At 55.7% G+C, this 14,130-nt stretch overlaps 1 protein-coding gene across 4 annotated transcripts in view; it reads right to left on the bottom strand.

The window, feature by feature from the left end:
• Nucleotides 1–14,130, bottom strand: part of SORCS2 (sortilin related VPS10 domain containing receptor 2) — a 557,426-nt gene that overhangs the window by 380,083 nt on the left and 163,213 nt on the right. Inside the window, exon 1 of one of the 4 annotated variants that reach the window (XM_082462104.1) lies at nucleotides 7,716–7,734. The exons of the other annotated variants lie outside the window; for them this stretch is intronic. The gene's annotated coding sequence lies outside the window, so the exon portion shown is untranslated. Of the gene's footprint in view, nucleotides 1–7,715; nucleotides 7,735–14,130 lie in introns of those variants that run through there. 4 annotated transcript variants of the gene reach the window in all.

Here is a 14,130-nt window from a genome sequence, read left to right as displayed (position 1 = left end):
TGACCCTCTCCAACCTTCCATGCGCAAGTGACAGTGACACGGGGGCCCCATCTCCATGGTGTTCAGAGTAACTCTGGCCAACATCATCAAAGAGTCACACGCTCTGCCTTTCCTTCCAGAAACAGCGGCTCATCCAAACACGTGGATGTGTTTGTGTTTCTAAATCCCCCACGAGCAGCCAGTCTGGCATACATCAGCTGTCTCTCCAGCCATCTGGCAGCAGACTCAGAAAGCTGCGTCCTCTAAATAAACTGTCAAATGTGAGTCTTCCCAGCAGGTAATATCACACACCTCAGGTGGAGGCGGAAAGCCTGGGCTTTTCCGTGTTCATTGTTTCCAGACATCAGTAAAAAGCCTTCTCTTCTGTGGGGATCAGTGTCCATCCCTAAACCCTCAGCTCAGATGGCAGAGGGTGTGCGATCACCTGTGCTCTGCACCGAGCTGACCCAGAGGGAATCAAGAAAGTGAGGCTTTCCTCAAGCCTCCACTATATGGAAAGAAGGGATCGCTGAAGTTGAGTTTTCTAAAACCTCCAGCATAAACCTCTCTAATTATTGCTTTAATTCTATCCAATGTGGTGGAAGTCTATTTTTAAGTGATGCATATCTTTCCCTTTCTTTTTTAGAAGAGTACACTGAGTATCATTCAGTATCTGACACCACAAACCCAACCATCTGTGAGAACCAGGAAGACAGTATAAAGAAGAAGCAGGGTGGGAGTGCACATTAGGGAGGAGGGGGGGCCTGCAGCAAAGCAGAGAGCACAGGCCCTGCCCAATGTCAGCTGCACAAGCTGACATGCGGTAATGAAGGACCAGTGCTACCAAACACTTGACTTACCAGTCTCTTGATTTTTCAAGAGAAGCCAGAATTCCAAATTTTTATGTTAAAGTTCATGCTTTTTAAAAGCTGGAAAATGCCACACTAGCTGGATAGGACAAGTCAGAGGGTCCAGTTTGGTCCTTAAGCAACAAAACTCAAACCCAGCTCAATTCCTAACTAGAAGGACTGAACCGTCCACACTAGCAGCCTGATAAAGGAGGAGGCAGGCCCATTTCCAGGCATGATACTATTTACCTCCAGTCTACAAACAATGACTAGCACTCAGTCAAAAGTTACAAGACACGTTTTTCTTTTTTTTTTTTAATAGAAAGAATCCAAATGGTGAATGGAAAAGCACAAACTGTGGTCTCTCAGTACAATGGAACATTGTTCAGAATGAAAAGGAAAAAACAACAGATACATACTATAGCATGGATGCATCTCAAATGCACTGTATTAAGCGAGAGAAGCCAGACAGACTCAAAGGCTACATGGCATAGATTCCACTTACACGACATCTGGAAAAGGCAAAACTACAGACAAAAACCAAATCAGTAGTTGTGTGCCTGGTTGTGTCTGGCACACAGTAGGTGCTCCATACCTACTTGCTGAAGATGTGGCTGGTCTCCCAGCTTCTGTATTTGGAGTCATTGGATGTTTATGCCAACCTAGCCTCCTGAACTTTGTACAGACAGAAAATTCCAAGTAACTGAAGCCCAAGGCCCTACAACATCAAAGACTTGGGCAGGGACAGAAGAGTTAACTTCCCATAAGGGCTGAAGCAGGAGAGAATCCACAGGGCAGTCAACACAGTCATGCTGGATGGCCATGACCTTTCATCCTGTGCACCACCACCACCTGCATCAATTACCCCAGACAGGCAAGCCGCGTGGAGCCTTGCGTGTTGGTGAACTTAGAAATAATGACCTGCGCCCCCTCCCCTCCCCGAGTCCAGAGGGCTGAGGCTCCCACAAGACCGCTCGTGCCAGGCTGGTGGATGGATGCGAGACACATACCAGGTGTGCCGGAGAACCCCTCCTCCTCCACCTGGGCCTCCCCCCGCCCCCGGAGCTTGTCTGAACCGCCATGTGAATCCCACCTGTGTCATTTACAGACTCCGGAAGCCCCGTCCTGAAGGTGAAAGGGCTCTCGTGCACCCATGGGAGCAGCTCCGTGGAGCGCCCACCTGAGGCACCCGAGCCAGGAACAAAGTGTTGGGGGCCTTCTACTCACCCACATTCCCGTCACAGTGTACAAGAAGTGGGGAGGCCCCGGGCTCTCAAAGGAGGGTCCTGTCCACCCAGCGGTATGGGGGTGTCACATCACGCCCACCCTGAGGGCCAGGCCATCTTGGACTCAGGAGTGTGGACTGGGTAGCAGACTCCAATCCTGGCTCCCCTGCCCACCGGCTAGGTAGCCTGGGGCAAGTGGCTCAGTGTCTCTGTGCCTCAGTTTCTCCAGCAGAAGATGGAAAGAATCCTGGCAAAGGTCTTAGGAGAGAGGGGAGCACAGTGAGGGAGCATTAACCGTCAGCGGCTACCAGCAGGTGCACTTCAGGCCCAGGTAAACTGTGCTCCGGCCCAATTGTCATCGGAGAACATGGCTTGGGGCCCGGGGGTATCAGTTTGCCGAAGCTGCCGTAACAAAGTACCACAGACCAGGTGGCTCCCACAACAGGAATTGATTCTCTCGATTCTGCAGTCTGAAAGCCCAAGGTCAAGGTGTGGGTAGGAACGATTCCCTCGTGCCTCTCGCCCTGGCCTGGAGATGACCACCCTCCCCCCAGGTCCTCACATGGAATTCCCTCTGTGTGTGTCTGTGTCCTGATCTCCTCGACCAGTCATACTGGATCAGGGCCCACCCCAGTGACAAATTTTACCTCAATCACCCCATAAAGGCCCTCACTTCAAATACAGTCACATTCTGAGGTGCCAGGGGTTAGGGCTTCAGCATGGATTTGGGGGCAAGCACTTCAGCCCATACACCTGGGCACTTGCTCAGCGTTTAATCGGCTGTTCCTGGGGCCCCCACCGGGTTCTCGAGCTTCTGCCTGTTTGTTTAATCCACTGAGCCCTAGGAGGTGGGCAGGAGGACGGTCCCATGACTGGGAGCCCCTTCTCGCCTTCAGAACATGCACCTGGGGACCTGGAAGGGACACGGGCGAAACCCACATTTCACTGCCTCCCAGCCGGTTTAAGACAAGGGGGAGACTTAGGTCCCCGAAGTCCTAACCTTCAGCCCTGGAAAAACAGGACGGAAGAAGCCATGATCCCTACAGCGTGTCGGGGAGACAGACAGACCCCAAGAGGCACCCCCTGCTTACGCGGAAGAGGAAGGGCTGGTGCAGAGGGCGCTGGAGGCCAGGGCTGCACTCAGGCTGGGGCGAAAGTGCTGGGTGATGCCAGGCCTCGTGGACACACAGACACCATGCTGCGTGCAGCTGCGCCCACCCTAATAGCGGTCGCCACCCAGGCCTGGAGGAGACATGCCATACGTGAGCACGCCCAGCCTCCGTGCACGCTGGTCCCCCAGCACCCGCAGGGGCCGCCTCCTGCCCCAGCCCGCTCCCCGCCAGTGCCTTATCCATCCATCTAGTCTCAGCTCAAGGCCCCCAGGCCAGGTCCCTCCTCCGGGCTCCCCCATCCCACATGCATCCGTCACTCCTGGTGTTACTACTGCCACAGGCAGCTCTGACACTGCTGAGCCCGCGGCCCACAGCACGGCACCAGGCACATCGTAGGTGTGCTAATATTTACTGAACGAGCAAGCTGTTGATCTGTAAACACTGTTTTCTCAGGGCACCGGAGACCCCTGAAGCTTTGCTCTGGTGCCCTTAAGGGTCTCTGATGCCGTGGCTGCTCTGGGAGAGTGACAAGGGCTCTCTGTGAAGCCCCCTGAGCCGGGGGTCTCCCATGAAGGGCTGGTGGGAGTCTGTCTGCTTTGGAAGGAGCCAGTTCCAGTGATGAAAATGGACGCCTGAAGAGACCCCAGTTCCCTCATTCAAAAGCTCCAGAGCCTGAGGGGTCACCCGCCTCTGGGGTCTCACCTCCCTTCCACATGAGGCGGACGCCCCTCTTACCCAGCTGTGTGTCCTGCACAGGGGACTGGGGCTGGGACTTCCCGTACCACGTCCAGAACGGCCGGGAACTATTCAGGGGCACTGCTCAGAAGCCACAGATGGGACCCACGGGAGTAGAGGGCAGAAGAAGCTGACGCACGTACGGGAGATGAGGAGCCAAGGGCCTCCAGAGGCGAGAGAGAGTCCTCATCGCTAGGAGAAAGAAAGGCTTCCTGGAAGAGGTGGCATTTGGGCTGCACCTATAAAAGTTACCGTGAGGGCTTCCCTGGTGGCACAGTGGTTGAGAGTCTGCCTGCCAATGCAGGGGACACGGGTTCGAGCCCTGGTCTGGGAAGATCCCACATACCGTGGAGCAACTGGGCCCGTGAGCCACAACTACTGAGCCTGCGCGTCTGGAGCCTGTGCTCCCAACAAGAGAGGCCGCAACAGTGAGAGGCCCGCGCACCGCGATGAAGAGTGGCCCCCGCTCGCCGCAACTAGAGAAAGCCCTCGCACAGAAACGAAGACCCAACACAGCCAAAAATAAATAAATAAATAATTCCCATTTTAAAACACAATGAGACACCACAACATACCTAGAATGACTGAAAATTAAAAAAAAAAAAAAAAAGTGACCGTGAGAGATGTAGGGCAAGGATCCTCCTGGAAGGGAGGAGGACGTGAGCAAGGTGACAGGGTAGCAGAGAGGTGACATGCACCTCGGGGTCACCAGCCTCCTCACCTGGCTCCCTCCCGCGGCCCTGAGCCCTGTAGCTCGAGGTCCAGCCACGTCCCTCTCCTCCAGCAGCACCAGTGCCGGCCCGACCCAGGGAGTGCGCTGACCGGTGGTGAGGACTTACTGCTCCGACGGGTTCAGCTCATGCTGCGTGTCCGTGTGGCCAGAGCCCAGGATGGGATCACGTGAATGAACACAGCAACGACCTGGGCATGCTTACAAATGGGAGACCGGCCTGCCCTGGGTCACACAGCCAGGGGCTGGCAGAGGCTGGCTTTGAGCCCGGGGTAGCTGGCTGGAAGCCCCCGACCATCTACAATGGGGGCAGGAGAGGAACAGGGTGAGCGGTGAGGCCCGAGCACAGCTACACACTGGCCTTCACGCCCATCCCTGTGCGGCACGGCAACGTCAATGTACAAGACCTCCGGGGCCCTGCTCCCTCTCCCCTTAACATTTCCTAACGATTCATCAGGACGCGTGAAGAAAACCCATAATTTTCTTAGGAAGGCTGGAGGAAGGAGCTGTGTGAATACTGAGCCATGCCTCCCGTTCTGCTGCCCCATCCTGCATCAGTGCAGAGCCGTGGACGAGGCCAGCCTGCCCGGCCTCGCCTCTCACCGGGCGGGCTGGCTTGGCCACTGTCACCCCTGTCACTGCCCTGTGACCACGTGAAGGAGTCAGACTCCAGGTGAAAAAGAGAAGGTGGATGTGCAGCTGAAAGGGCCACTCCTATGGGGAGAAGAGGGGCTCTGAGGGCTCCAGCACCCACATGAGTTTCTGGAATCTTCCTGGACAGAATCCCAGCTGCTACCCAGGTGTGTCCCCTGCATGTCACTCCTGCATTCCCTGAGCGCCCGCTGGGGTGGACTCTGGGGTCTGGAGGAGGTGAACATGCTGCCATTCCTGCTTTCAAGAAAACGTCTTAGTCTGTTTGAGCTGCTACAACAAAAATTCCATCACTGTGTGGCTTAAACAACAATCATTTATTTCTCGCAGCTCCAGAGGCTGGAAGTCCACGACCAGGGTACCTGCAGACCCAGCTCTGGTGAGGACCTGCTTCCTTCTCACTGTGTCCTCACGTGGTGGAAGGGGCAAGCAAGCTCTCTGGGGTCTCTTTTGTAAGGGCACGAATCCCATTCACGAGGGCTCCATCCTCATGACCTAACCACCTCCCAAAGGCTCCACCTCCCAACATCATCACATTGGGGGTTGGGATTTCAACACACGAACTGGGAGGACACAAATGCTGAGTCTGTGGAAGAGGTCCGGGTCTCTGAGGAGTCAGAGACCTTTGGCTGGCCCAGGTGACGGGTGTGTGGACAGGTGTGTGGACTCATCGCTGTGGACCAGGGAGAGGACCCAGCTTTGCGGGAGGGCCCAGGATGCCCCACAGAGGAGGCGATGCTGGAGTTTGCTGAACTGAGGAGGAAAAGCAGGGCCTTCCAGGCTAAGGGGACAGTGCGTCAAAGGCAGGCTTGTGGGAAACGACCAGGGGAACTTGGTGCCTAGGAGGGACTGAGCGGGGAGATGTCCTGAAAGCAGGGCAGGGCCCAGACTGGATCCCATAAGCACTGGGGAGCCACTGAAGGCCTTGGAGCAAAGGAGTGACACCGTCAGAGCCATCTTTGGAAACATCACCCGGGACAGTGTGAATGTCGGGGAGGCTGGAGCAGCAAAGCCAGTGGTGATGAGGCAGGAGATAGATGGGTCCCAGGCTGAGCAGCTGCCACTGGTCTCCTGCTGAATAAGGTACCAGCAGGAGCATTGGGCCCTGATTAAGTGAAAGACAAAGCCACCACAACTTCCCCATTCTTGTGGTCAAGGGGATTTCCCCGCCCCACGCATGTGCAGAAGAGGTCCTCAGTCTAGGGGAAGGACCAAAGGAGGGAGGAGACGCCAGCCCATAATACGTCCTGCCAACCTCCCAGACTCATTCACGCTGGAATCCATCTTGGCTGAGATACGTGCGTGCACCCACCAGGAAGGAGCCTGAGTCGGACCGAACATGGGCATAAGCGAGATGACTGGCCAGAGACAACCCAGAAAACTGCCCCCATGTGAGCAACCTACGCCGCCCCTATTGCACACAGCTCACTCCGAGTTTGCCCCTGTGCTTTTCCACACAGGCTTTGCTTCTAATAAACACTGTCTCTATTTCACAATCGTGGTTTCTTTGCTGAATTCCTTCTTCAAAGAAGACAAGGACCGAGGTCAGGGAATCCCTGGTCGGGGAACTAAGATCCCGCAAGCCGTGCAGTACAGCCAGAAAAAAACACACAAGGACAAATACCGAGGTCCTTCTTCCAGCCATTCCATTGTAGAATCAGTGAGGCTACTGCAAACAAACAGACAAAGCCATGAATGTGTCCAGAAAAGAACTCTCTGGGGTCTCTTTGGTAAGGGTACTAATCCCATTCATGAGGGCTCCATCCTCGTGACCTAATCACCTCTCAGAGACTGCCCTTAGTGACCTCCAGCTTGGGCCAAAGGGGTCTTTCTGTCCCCAAGGCTCCCCCGCTGCTCCTTCCTCTCCATCTTGCCCCAGCCATCCCCCTGCCAGGCACTCTCTCCCAACCTCCACTCCCCGCCCGCCCCAGGGTCAGCTCCTCTGCCCTTCATCCTCAAGTACTTCTCTCTCCTGTGCTGTTCTCCTCCCTGAAAAAGGAGGGCTGTGTCCTCCTTTGCTGCCTTTGTATTCCCAGGGCCCAGCACACAGTAGGTGCTCTGTGATTTCCGAATGACTGAATGGGTGATATACGAGCATTCCACCCAGTTGGTGCCACGTGGTGTATTGATCTGAACCAACTGTGTTTACACCACTGCTCTCCCACATATTGGAGTTCAACCAGTGTGTCGGACATGGAATCCATCATCAGGGCACCTCATCTGCTTGAGAGAAATTAACCATCCCGTCCTCCCCCAGTGTGGGTGCTGCACACAGTAGGGAGCCACAATGACAGGGTGGCCTGGCGGCCGCAGCACCCTAAAAAACCACACTGAGGCCCCTCAGGCCCCAGCAGGCCGCCCCCTGGCTGCACAAGCCATTCAGGAGGCTTGGGGAGGTCGGCCGCCCCGGAGCCCAGCTGTGCGAGACACTTACTACTCAGCAGGCTCCGGCTCAGCCCAGAGGCCTGGAGATCCACGGGGACACCTGGCGCCGATGCTGGAGCCTCGCGATGTCCAATTACTCAGAACCCGCGGCATGATGCAGAGAAGGGCCCCTGATCGGCAGAGTGGCCAGCTAGAGGTCTGGGGCTTTGGCCGGGACCGTGCGAGAGCTGAGCAGGGTCGTGACTTTGCCCCATCGGGCCCCCAGGTGGGCAGCAGAGTGTCTGGCGCACAGTAGGACAGCTGTTCATCCCCCACCAACTCAGAAAAGTCCAAGGGCAGGACACCAGCGTGGGCTGGGCACCAACCATCTCCTCTGTCTGTGTAGCTCGTTTGATCCTTACAACGTCTGCATGGGGGTGGTATCGTGATCCCAACTTCAGGAAACTGAGGCTCAGAACCTGGAAGCCGCCTGGCCAGGGACACGCAGACAAGAAGTGGCTGCTGCACGTGTGGCTTTAGGCACCGTCTTAGCTTCCTGAGGCTCTTGCACCAAAACACCACAAACTAGGGGCTTAAAACAACCGAATGTGTTCTCGCACAGTCTGGAGGCCAGAAGTCCCAAATCAAGGTGCTGGCAGGGCCAGGCTGCCAGTGCAGGCTCTCGGGGAGGATCTTTCCTGCCTCTTCCAGCTTCCGGGGGCTCCAGGCGTCCCTGGGCTTGTGGCCGCATCACCCCAACCTCCGCCCCCATCTTCACACAGCTTCCCCTCTGCGTCTACGTCCAAATCTCCCTCTTCTTATAAAGTCATCGGATTAGGGCTCCCCCTGCTCCAGCATGCCCCCCTCTTAACTAGATCACATCTGCAAAGGCCCTATTGCTAAATAAGGTCACATTCACAGGTTCCGGGTGGACATGAACTTGGGGGGAACACTGTTTGCTACTGTGAGCAAACACTGTCGCCCGCCCTGGTCCCTGCTGGACCGTTCACGTGGAAGACAGGGGCTTCTCCATGGCTGGGGAGCTCATTTCGGTCACGCCCGCCAGCCTCCCCACAGAGATCTTCCGTCTGTCTCCTCCCAGAGCTCAGAGCTCCAAGGCCTCCTTTCCAGAGTTCAGGTGGGCTCACGTGGGGAGCTGGTGACTCTCCAGCTCCACTGGGGTCCCCACGAATCTGGAACTTTCCGGGACATCTGGCGGGGAGGCTCCTGGCCGAGGAGGAAGCTGTTCACATCCATCACTGTCCTCGGGGAGCTGCACCTCGTGGCCGTGGCCAGGCCCGCTCTGTGAGGCCACGTGGGATCCCAGCTGTGGCCTCTGGCTGACCTTTCCGTGGCCCCTGTAGACGTGAAGGTTTCGGTGTCCCCAGGCGGGCCCAGGGCTTTTGGGGGTAATTCGGCAGCACTTCCACACAGGCAGGGCCCATAAGCTCAGTTCCAGCAAGTTCTTCCTGTGAAGGATTGACAGGTGCTGTGTGGAAATGGGAAGACCCCCCCCCCCACCGCCAGGCCACGGGCTGCAACAAGGGGCACAGAGAGGCTCCCTGAGATGAAGGGTGGGCATCCCCTCTGCATAACCTGGCTCCACAGACACCCTGCCCAGAACCGCAGCAGCAGGTGGCAGCACAAGCTCCAGGGATGGTGGTTCAGGCTGGGCACTGTGAGATGCAGGAAAGATGGCCTGGGTCTTGCTAACACCTGAGGCAGGTACAGACAGGAGGAGGAGAAGGCGGGATGGGAAAGAGGACAGAGGGCCCAAGGCAGAGAGGGGCAGAGGGCTAATCCACCCCATCCCGGGGAAAAGCCACGTGGGTCCCCCAGCTCTGGCGGGGCATGAGGACAAGATTTCTTAGTTACTCCACCAAAAGCATGATGCAGAAAAGAGCAACAAAAATACAACACATAAAATTGATGGATTGCACTTCATCAAAATTGAATGCTTCCATCTTTCAAAAGACACTGTTCTCTTCAAAAGAAGAGAAGGAAAAAGATAAGCCACAGACTGGGATAAAATATTTGCAAATCACACATATGATAAAGGACTCGTATCCTGCATATATAGAGAACTCTCAAAACACAGCAACAACGACGAAAGCAACAATTTCAAAGATGGACAAAGGATTCTAGCAGACACTTCACCAAAGACAGAAAGACAGATGGCAAATAAGCACAAAAAGAGATGCAGACATCATCGGTCATCAGGGAAATGCAAATCTAAACCATAGTGATCCCGCCACACACCTACTAGAATGGCTGAAATCAAAAAGACAGAGCGTACCAAGTGCAGACGAGGCTGGGGAGGAACTGGGATCTCATTCACTTTCATCGCTGGTGGGAATGTAAAATGGTACAGTTGGCAGCTTTCTCAGAAGCTCAACCTGCTTCAGCCGTCCCATCCAAGCCTAGATATTTACCCAAGAGAAGGGATGGCATGGGTCCCCCGACCAACTTGTACAGGAATGCTCGTGGCGGCTGTACTTGTAACAGCAAAAAACTAGAAACAAACCAAATGTCCTTCAACAGGCTAGTGGATCAACAAATAGTGGGATGAAAGGAACAAACCACTGATGCATGGACGTGGCCACGTGGATGCATCTCAAAACAGCTACGGGGAGTGAAAGGGGACAAACAAGAGGTTGATACTGTATGATTCCACTCACGGAACAGTCGAGAAAGGCAAACGGATTGACAGTGATGGAGCAGTGGTTATCTGGGGAGCAGGTGGGGGGATGGTGAGAGGACACAAGGAAACCTTGGGGGTGACGGTTACCTTCCCTGATGTGACGGTAGCTTCACAGGTGTATCCGTGTGTCCAAACTTAGCAAATTGTACATTTTAAATACGCACCATTAACTGCATATCAATTAAACCTCAATAAAACTTTTTTTCTTAAACCCTGCTGAAGGCTGGCCGGTCCCTCTAGCTCGTGCTGAGCATTTCGCTCTGGGCCACGTTGAGCAGCATCACAGATGCACAGAGCGGGGGTTCCGTTCACAGTTTTCTCTTTGTAGATTCGCCAAGGTTTCCTGTTAAAATCCATCTTTGCAGCCTAAAGTCTTCACAGACCAGGGCAGGACAAACTCACATAGAAGGTGGAGGCCATGGAGGGAAGACCCCTCCTCTCCTGACCCAGATTCTGTCTGCCTTTTGCCCCCGACCTAGGGTGAGCCTATAGGAGGCCCAGGGCGTCCCAGGCGCCACGTCCTTGCGTTTCTAGAATTGGGGCCTGCTCAAGTCTCCTACAGGTTTCTAGCTCAAGTGGTTCACAAACCACTGTCAGAATGAAATCTATTTGCAAAAGCCAACTTATAAAGTGGACAGAAGTACTTTATCTATATGCAAGTTTATTTAATAAATTCAGCTTTTAAAGCCAATCCAAGGCTTCCCTGGTGGCGCAGTGGTTAAGAATCTGCCTGCTAATGCAGGGGACACGGGTTCGAGCCCTGGTCCGGGAAGGTCCCACATGCCACGGAGCAACAAAGCCTGTGCGCCACAACTACTGAGCCTGTGCTCTAGAGCCCACAAGCCACAACTACTGAGCCCACCTGCCACAACTACTGAAGCCCGCGTGCCTAGAGCCCGTGCTCCGCAACAAGAGAAGCCACCGCAATGAGAAGCCCGCGCACCGCAACGAAGAGTAGCCCCTGCTCCCCGCAACTAGAGAAAGCCTGCGCGCAGCAACGAAGACCCATGCAGCCAAAAATAAATAAATAAATAAATTTAAAGCCAATCCACGTGGATAGGGAGGCTGTCCCCAAGAGACACACTCAGGCCTGAAAGCTATCATCTATTCGCGGGGGCTCAGACACACGCACACTGACGGCCAGCGGAGCTTTCTTGCATGGTCCCTACAAACACAAGGTGTCCGGGCCCAGTGGTCAGGGTATGCACATGTCTTCATTAGTGTTTAAATAGTCAAATGCCTGTAAACTGACATCTGAATCAAATGTTTGTGGCACCCTGAAGTCTGCCCCAAGGAACCCCAAGCTTCAGAATCCACGTTTCACGTACACGTCCCATTTCGTCGATGGGCAGCTAGGGCCTGGAGGGTGCCTTCCCCAGAGACCTACGCGACGTCTTGGACGCAGCAAAGGAACCTGGCCCTGGAACGATGCCTCGGGCCCTTCCTTCTTCTCCCAACTTAGCACCTCTTGTAAATGAATCAAGAGGCCAGGGTTCAAATCTCGGTCTACCACTTAGTAGCTGTGTGACCTCGGACAACTGACTTAACCTCTCTGTGACTCAGTTTCCATGAGCTGTTGAGAAGATTAAATGTGATGCTGCAGGTGCAGGACTTGGCAGAGACCAGGCCAGGGGTGGGGCCGGATAACCGTTAGTTCTGCACGCCAACATCCCTCTGGCCCTCCCACGTCCTGCTGTCGTCCACGCTGCTCCCTGTTCCGCCAGTGCCTCTCTCCCTGCTCCAAGTTCCCCAAATCCACCCATCCTTAAGCCTTCTCTAGGAAGCCTTCCCCACGCCATAGAGTGGAAAATCCACATGTAAGAATTCCCACCATCTCACAATGCTGTGATCTTGGTCAATTCAGCCGCCTCCCTGAAGCCCCGTTCCCTCCTCTGCCCCTTGGGGTGACACCGCAGGCTTGCAGAGCAGCTGCAGAGAGGGAGTAAGCAGACACACGGAACCGCCTGCCGGGTGCCCACCAAGCATATATGCCGGCGGTGCTCCCTGGGTGACCTGATCTTGGCCGCGTTACACAGCTCCGTCCCTCTGCCCGCGACGGGGCTACACAAGGTGGGGCTGAGTCCCTGCCTCCCCCTGGAACCCAGCCCAGAGCCGAGAGGAGAGAAGATGCATTCGTAACCACTGACTGAACAGAATCCAATTCCCACAGCTTTGCAGCTCCACTTCAGAAGAACTCAAATAAAGGAAAATATCTCAGAAACGTTTAGCAGCAAGCAGGAGCAACGTGCCTGTGTGGAAGGTTCAGTTCATGCTCCCCTTTCAAATGCTTCAGAAAAAGAGCCCCACCATCTCTGCTCTCCTGGTGTCAATGAGAAGTTCAAGGTGGCCCCTGACTGGGGCATCTTACAAGGAAGAGGCCTGACCTTGGGCTGTCAGGAGGGTCGAAGCCCTTGTGTGGTTTTCAGGTGCATGAAAAGTGCTCTGAATCCCTGAGTCCCCCGTTACTAGGAAACAAACCCAGAAGTCAGAGCCCTAAACTCCATCACCCACATGCCTCCAATTTGCTGGGCCACCTAAGCAAGTCACTTGACCTCTCTGGGCTGCTTGCACATTTGTACACAGGAGATAAAGCACCCACAGTTCAAGGGAGTTCATGGCCATGCACCAAAGTGCACACAGTGTGTTAGACCCTACCAGGTGCTAGTGACCACACCATCAAGGGCCTCCAGGTTGGTGGGATGGTAGACCTGGAAGCCCACCACCCAACGTGCAGGGCCGGGATGGGTGGAAGGTGGCAGAGGGAGGGATGATTCGCCGGGGGCTCCAGGAATGCTCCGTAACAGAGGAGGCCACCAGGTGAGCCTTGCGAAGGAGGAGAAAACACGGTCCTGTGAACAGTGGGCGCCGGGATTCAGGAGGAGCCTTGGGGGCAGGAGACCTTGGCGTAGAAGGTGAAAGGTCATGGGCGTGTGGACAGAGCCGCTCGCACAGACCAGGCCAGGGTCTGCGGGTTTATCCTGGAGAGACAGGAGGAAGGGCAGAGAGAGGAGGGAGGGGCCGGGGAGGGGGAGGGATGGTGCATGAGGACCAGAGGTGCTGGGGGGGCCGGCAGGGAGCTGGGGGCAGGCGGGACAGCCAACTGACTCCTCTAGGGACAGAGACGCATCCAGCCCTGAGGTTGCTGGTGTGTCTGCAGCGTAAACCCCAACTCCATCACCCTCCGCAGAAAGTCCCCAACCCTCCGGTGCTCCGGGTACCAAGCCAGTCCGATGCTGTTCTAGAGACGAGCAGGTGCTCGCCCCAAATGCAGAACCCAGCGCCCCCCTTTGGCCTCCATGGCGGGGTGAGGTGGGCGGGGCTCAACCCCATTAACCCCAAGTATGCGGGTCGTTCGGAAGAACACCCAGCTGCCCCCTGGGGCCCACAAAGGTCACCAGTGACCAGGAGGCGGCTGACCAGCAGGGGAGGCTGCTCAGGCAGAGCCCAAGGTCACCAGGTGAGGCGGGCACAGAGGAAGGGAGAGGGGAGGCGGGGGGCAGGTTCCCACCGTGAGGCCAGCCAAGCATCCACCATCCTGGTGCAGGAGAGCCGGCTGGGCAGAGATGAGGAAGCGCCCCTGAATGGGGGTGGGTGAGGGGGCCAGAGGGGCGGCTCCCCTGACACCCCGCCTTGGAGCAGGGTCCACACGTCCTACCTGCACCAGAGGCATGAACAGAGGGACTAGAGGGGAGCCACAGACAGCTGGTGAACAAGCAAAACGGCAGGAGCCCACACCCTCACATGCACACACATGTGCGTGCGCACACACACACGCACGCACACG

This window comes from Balaenoptera physalus (genome assembly GCF_965194825.1).
Source record: "Balaenoptera physalus genome assembly, chromosome: 5".
Classification (NCBI taxonomy): domain Eukaryota; kingdom Metazoa; phylum Chordata; class Mammalia; order Artiodactyla; family Balaenopteridae; genus Balaenoptera; species Balaenoptera physalus.
This window is presented reverse-complemented; position numbering and strand designations above follow the sequence as displayed.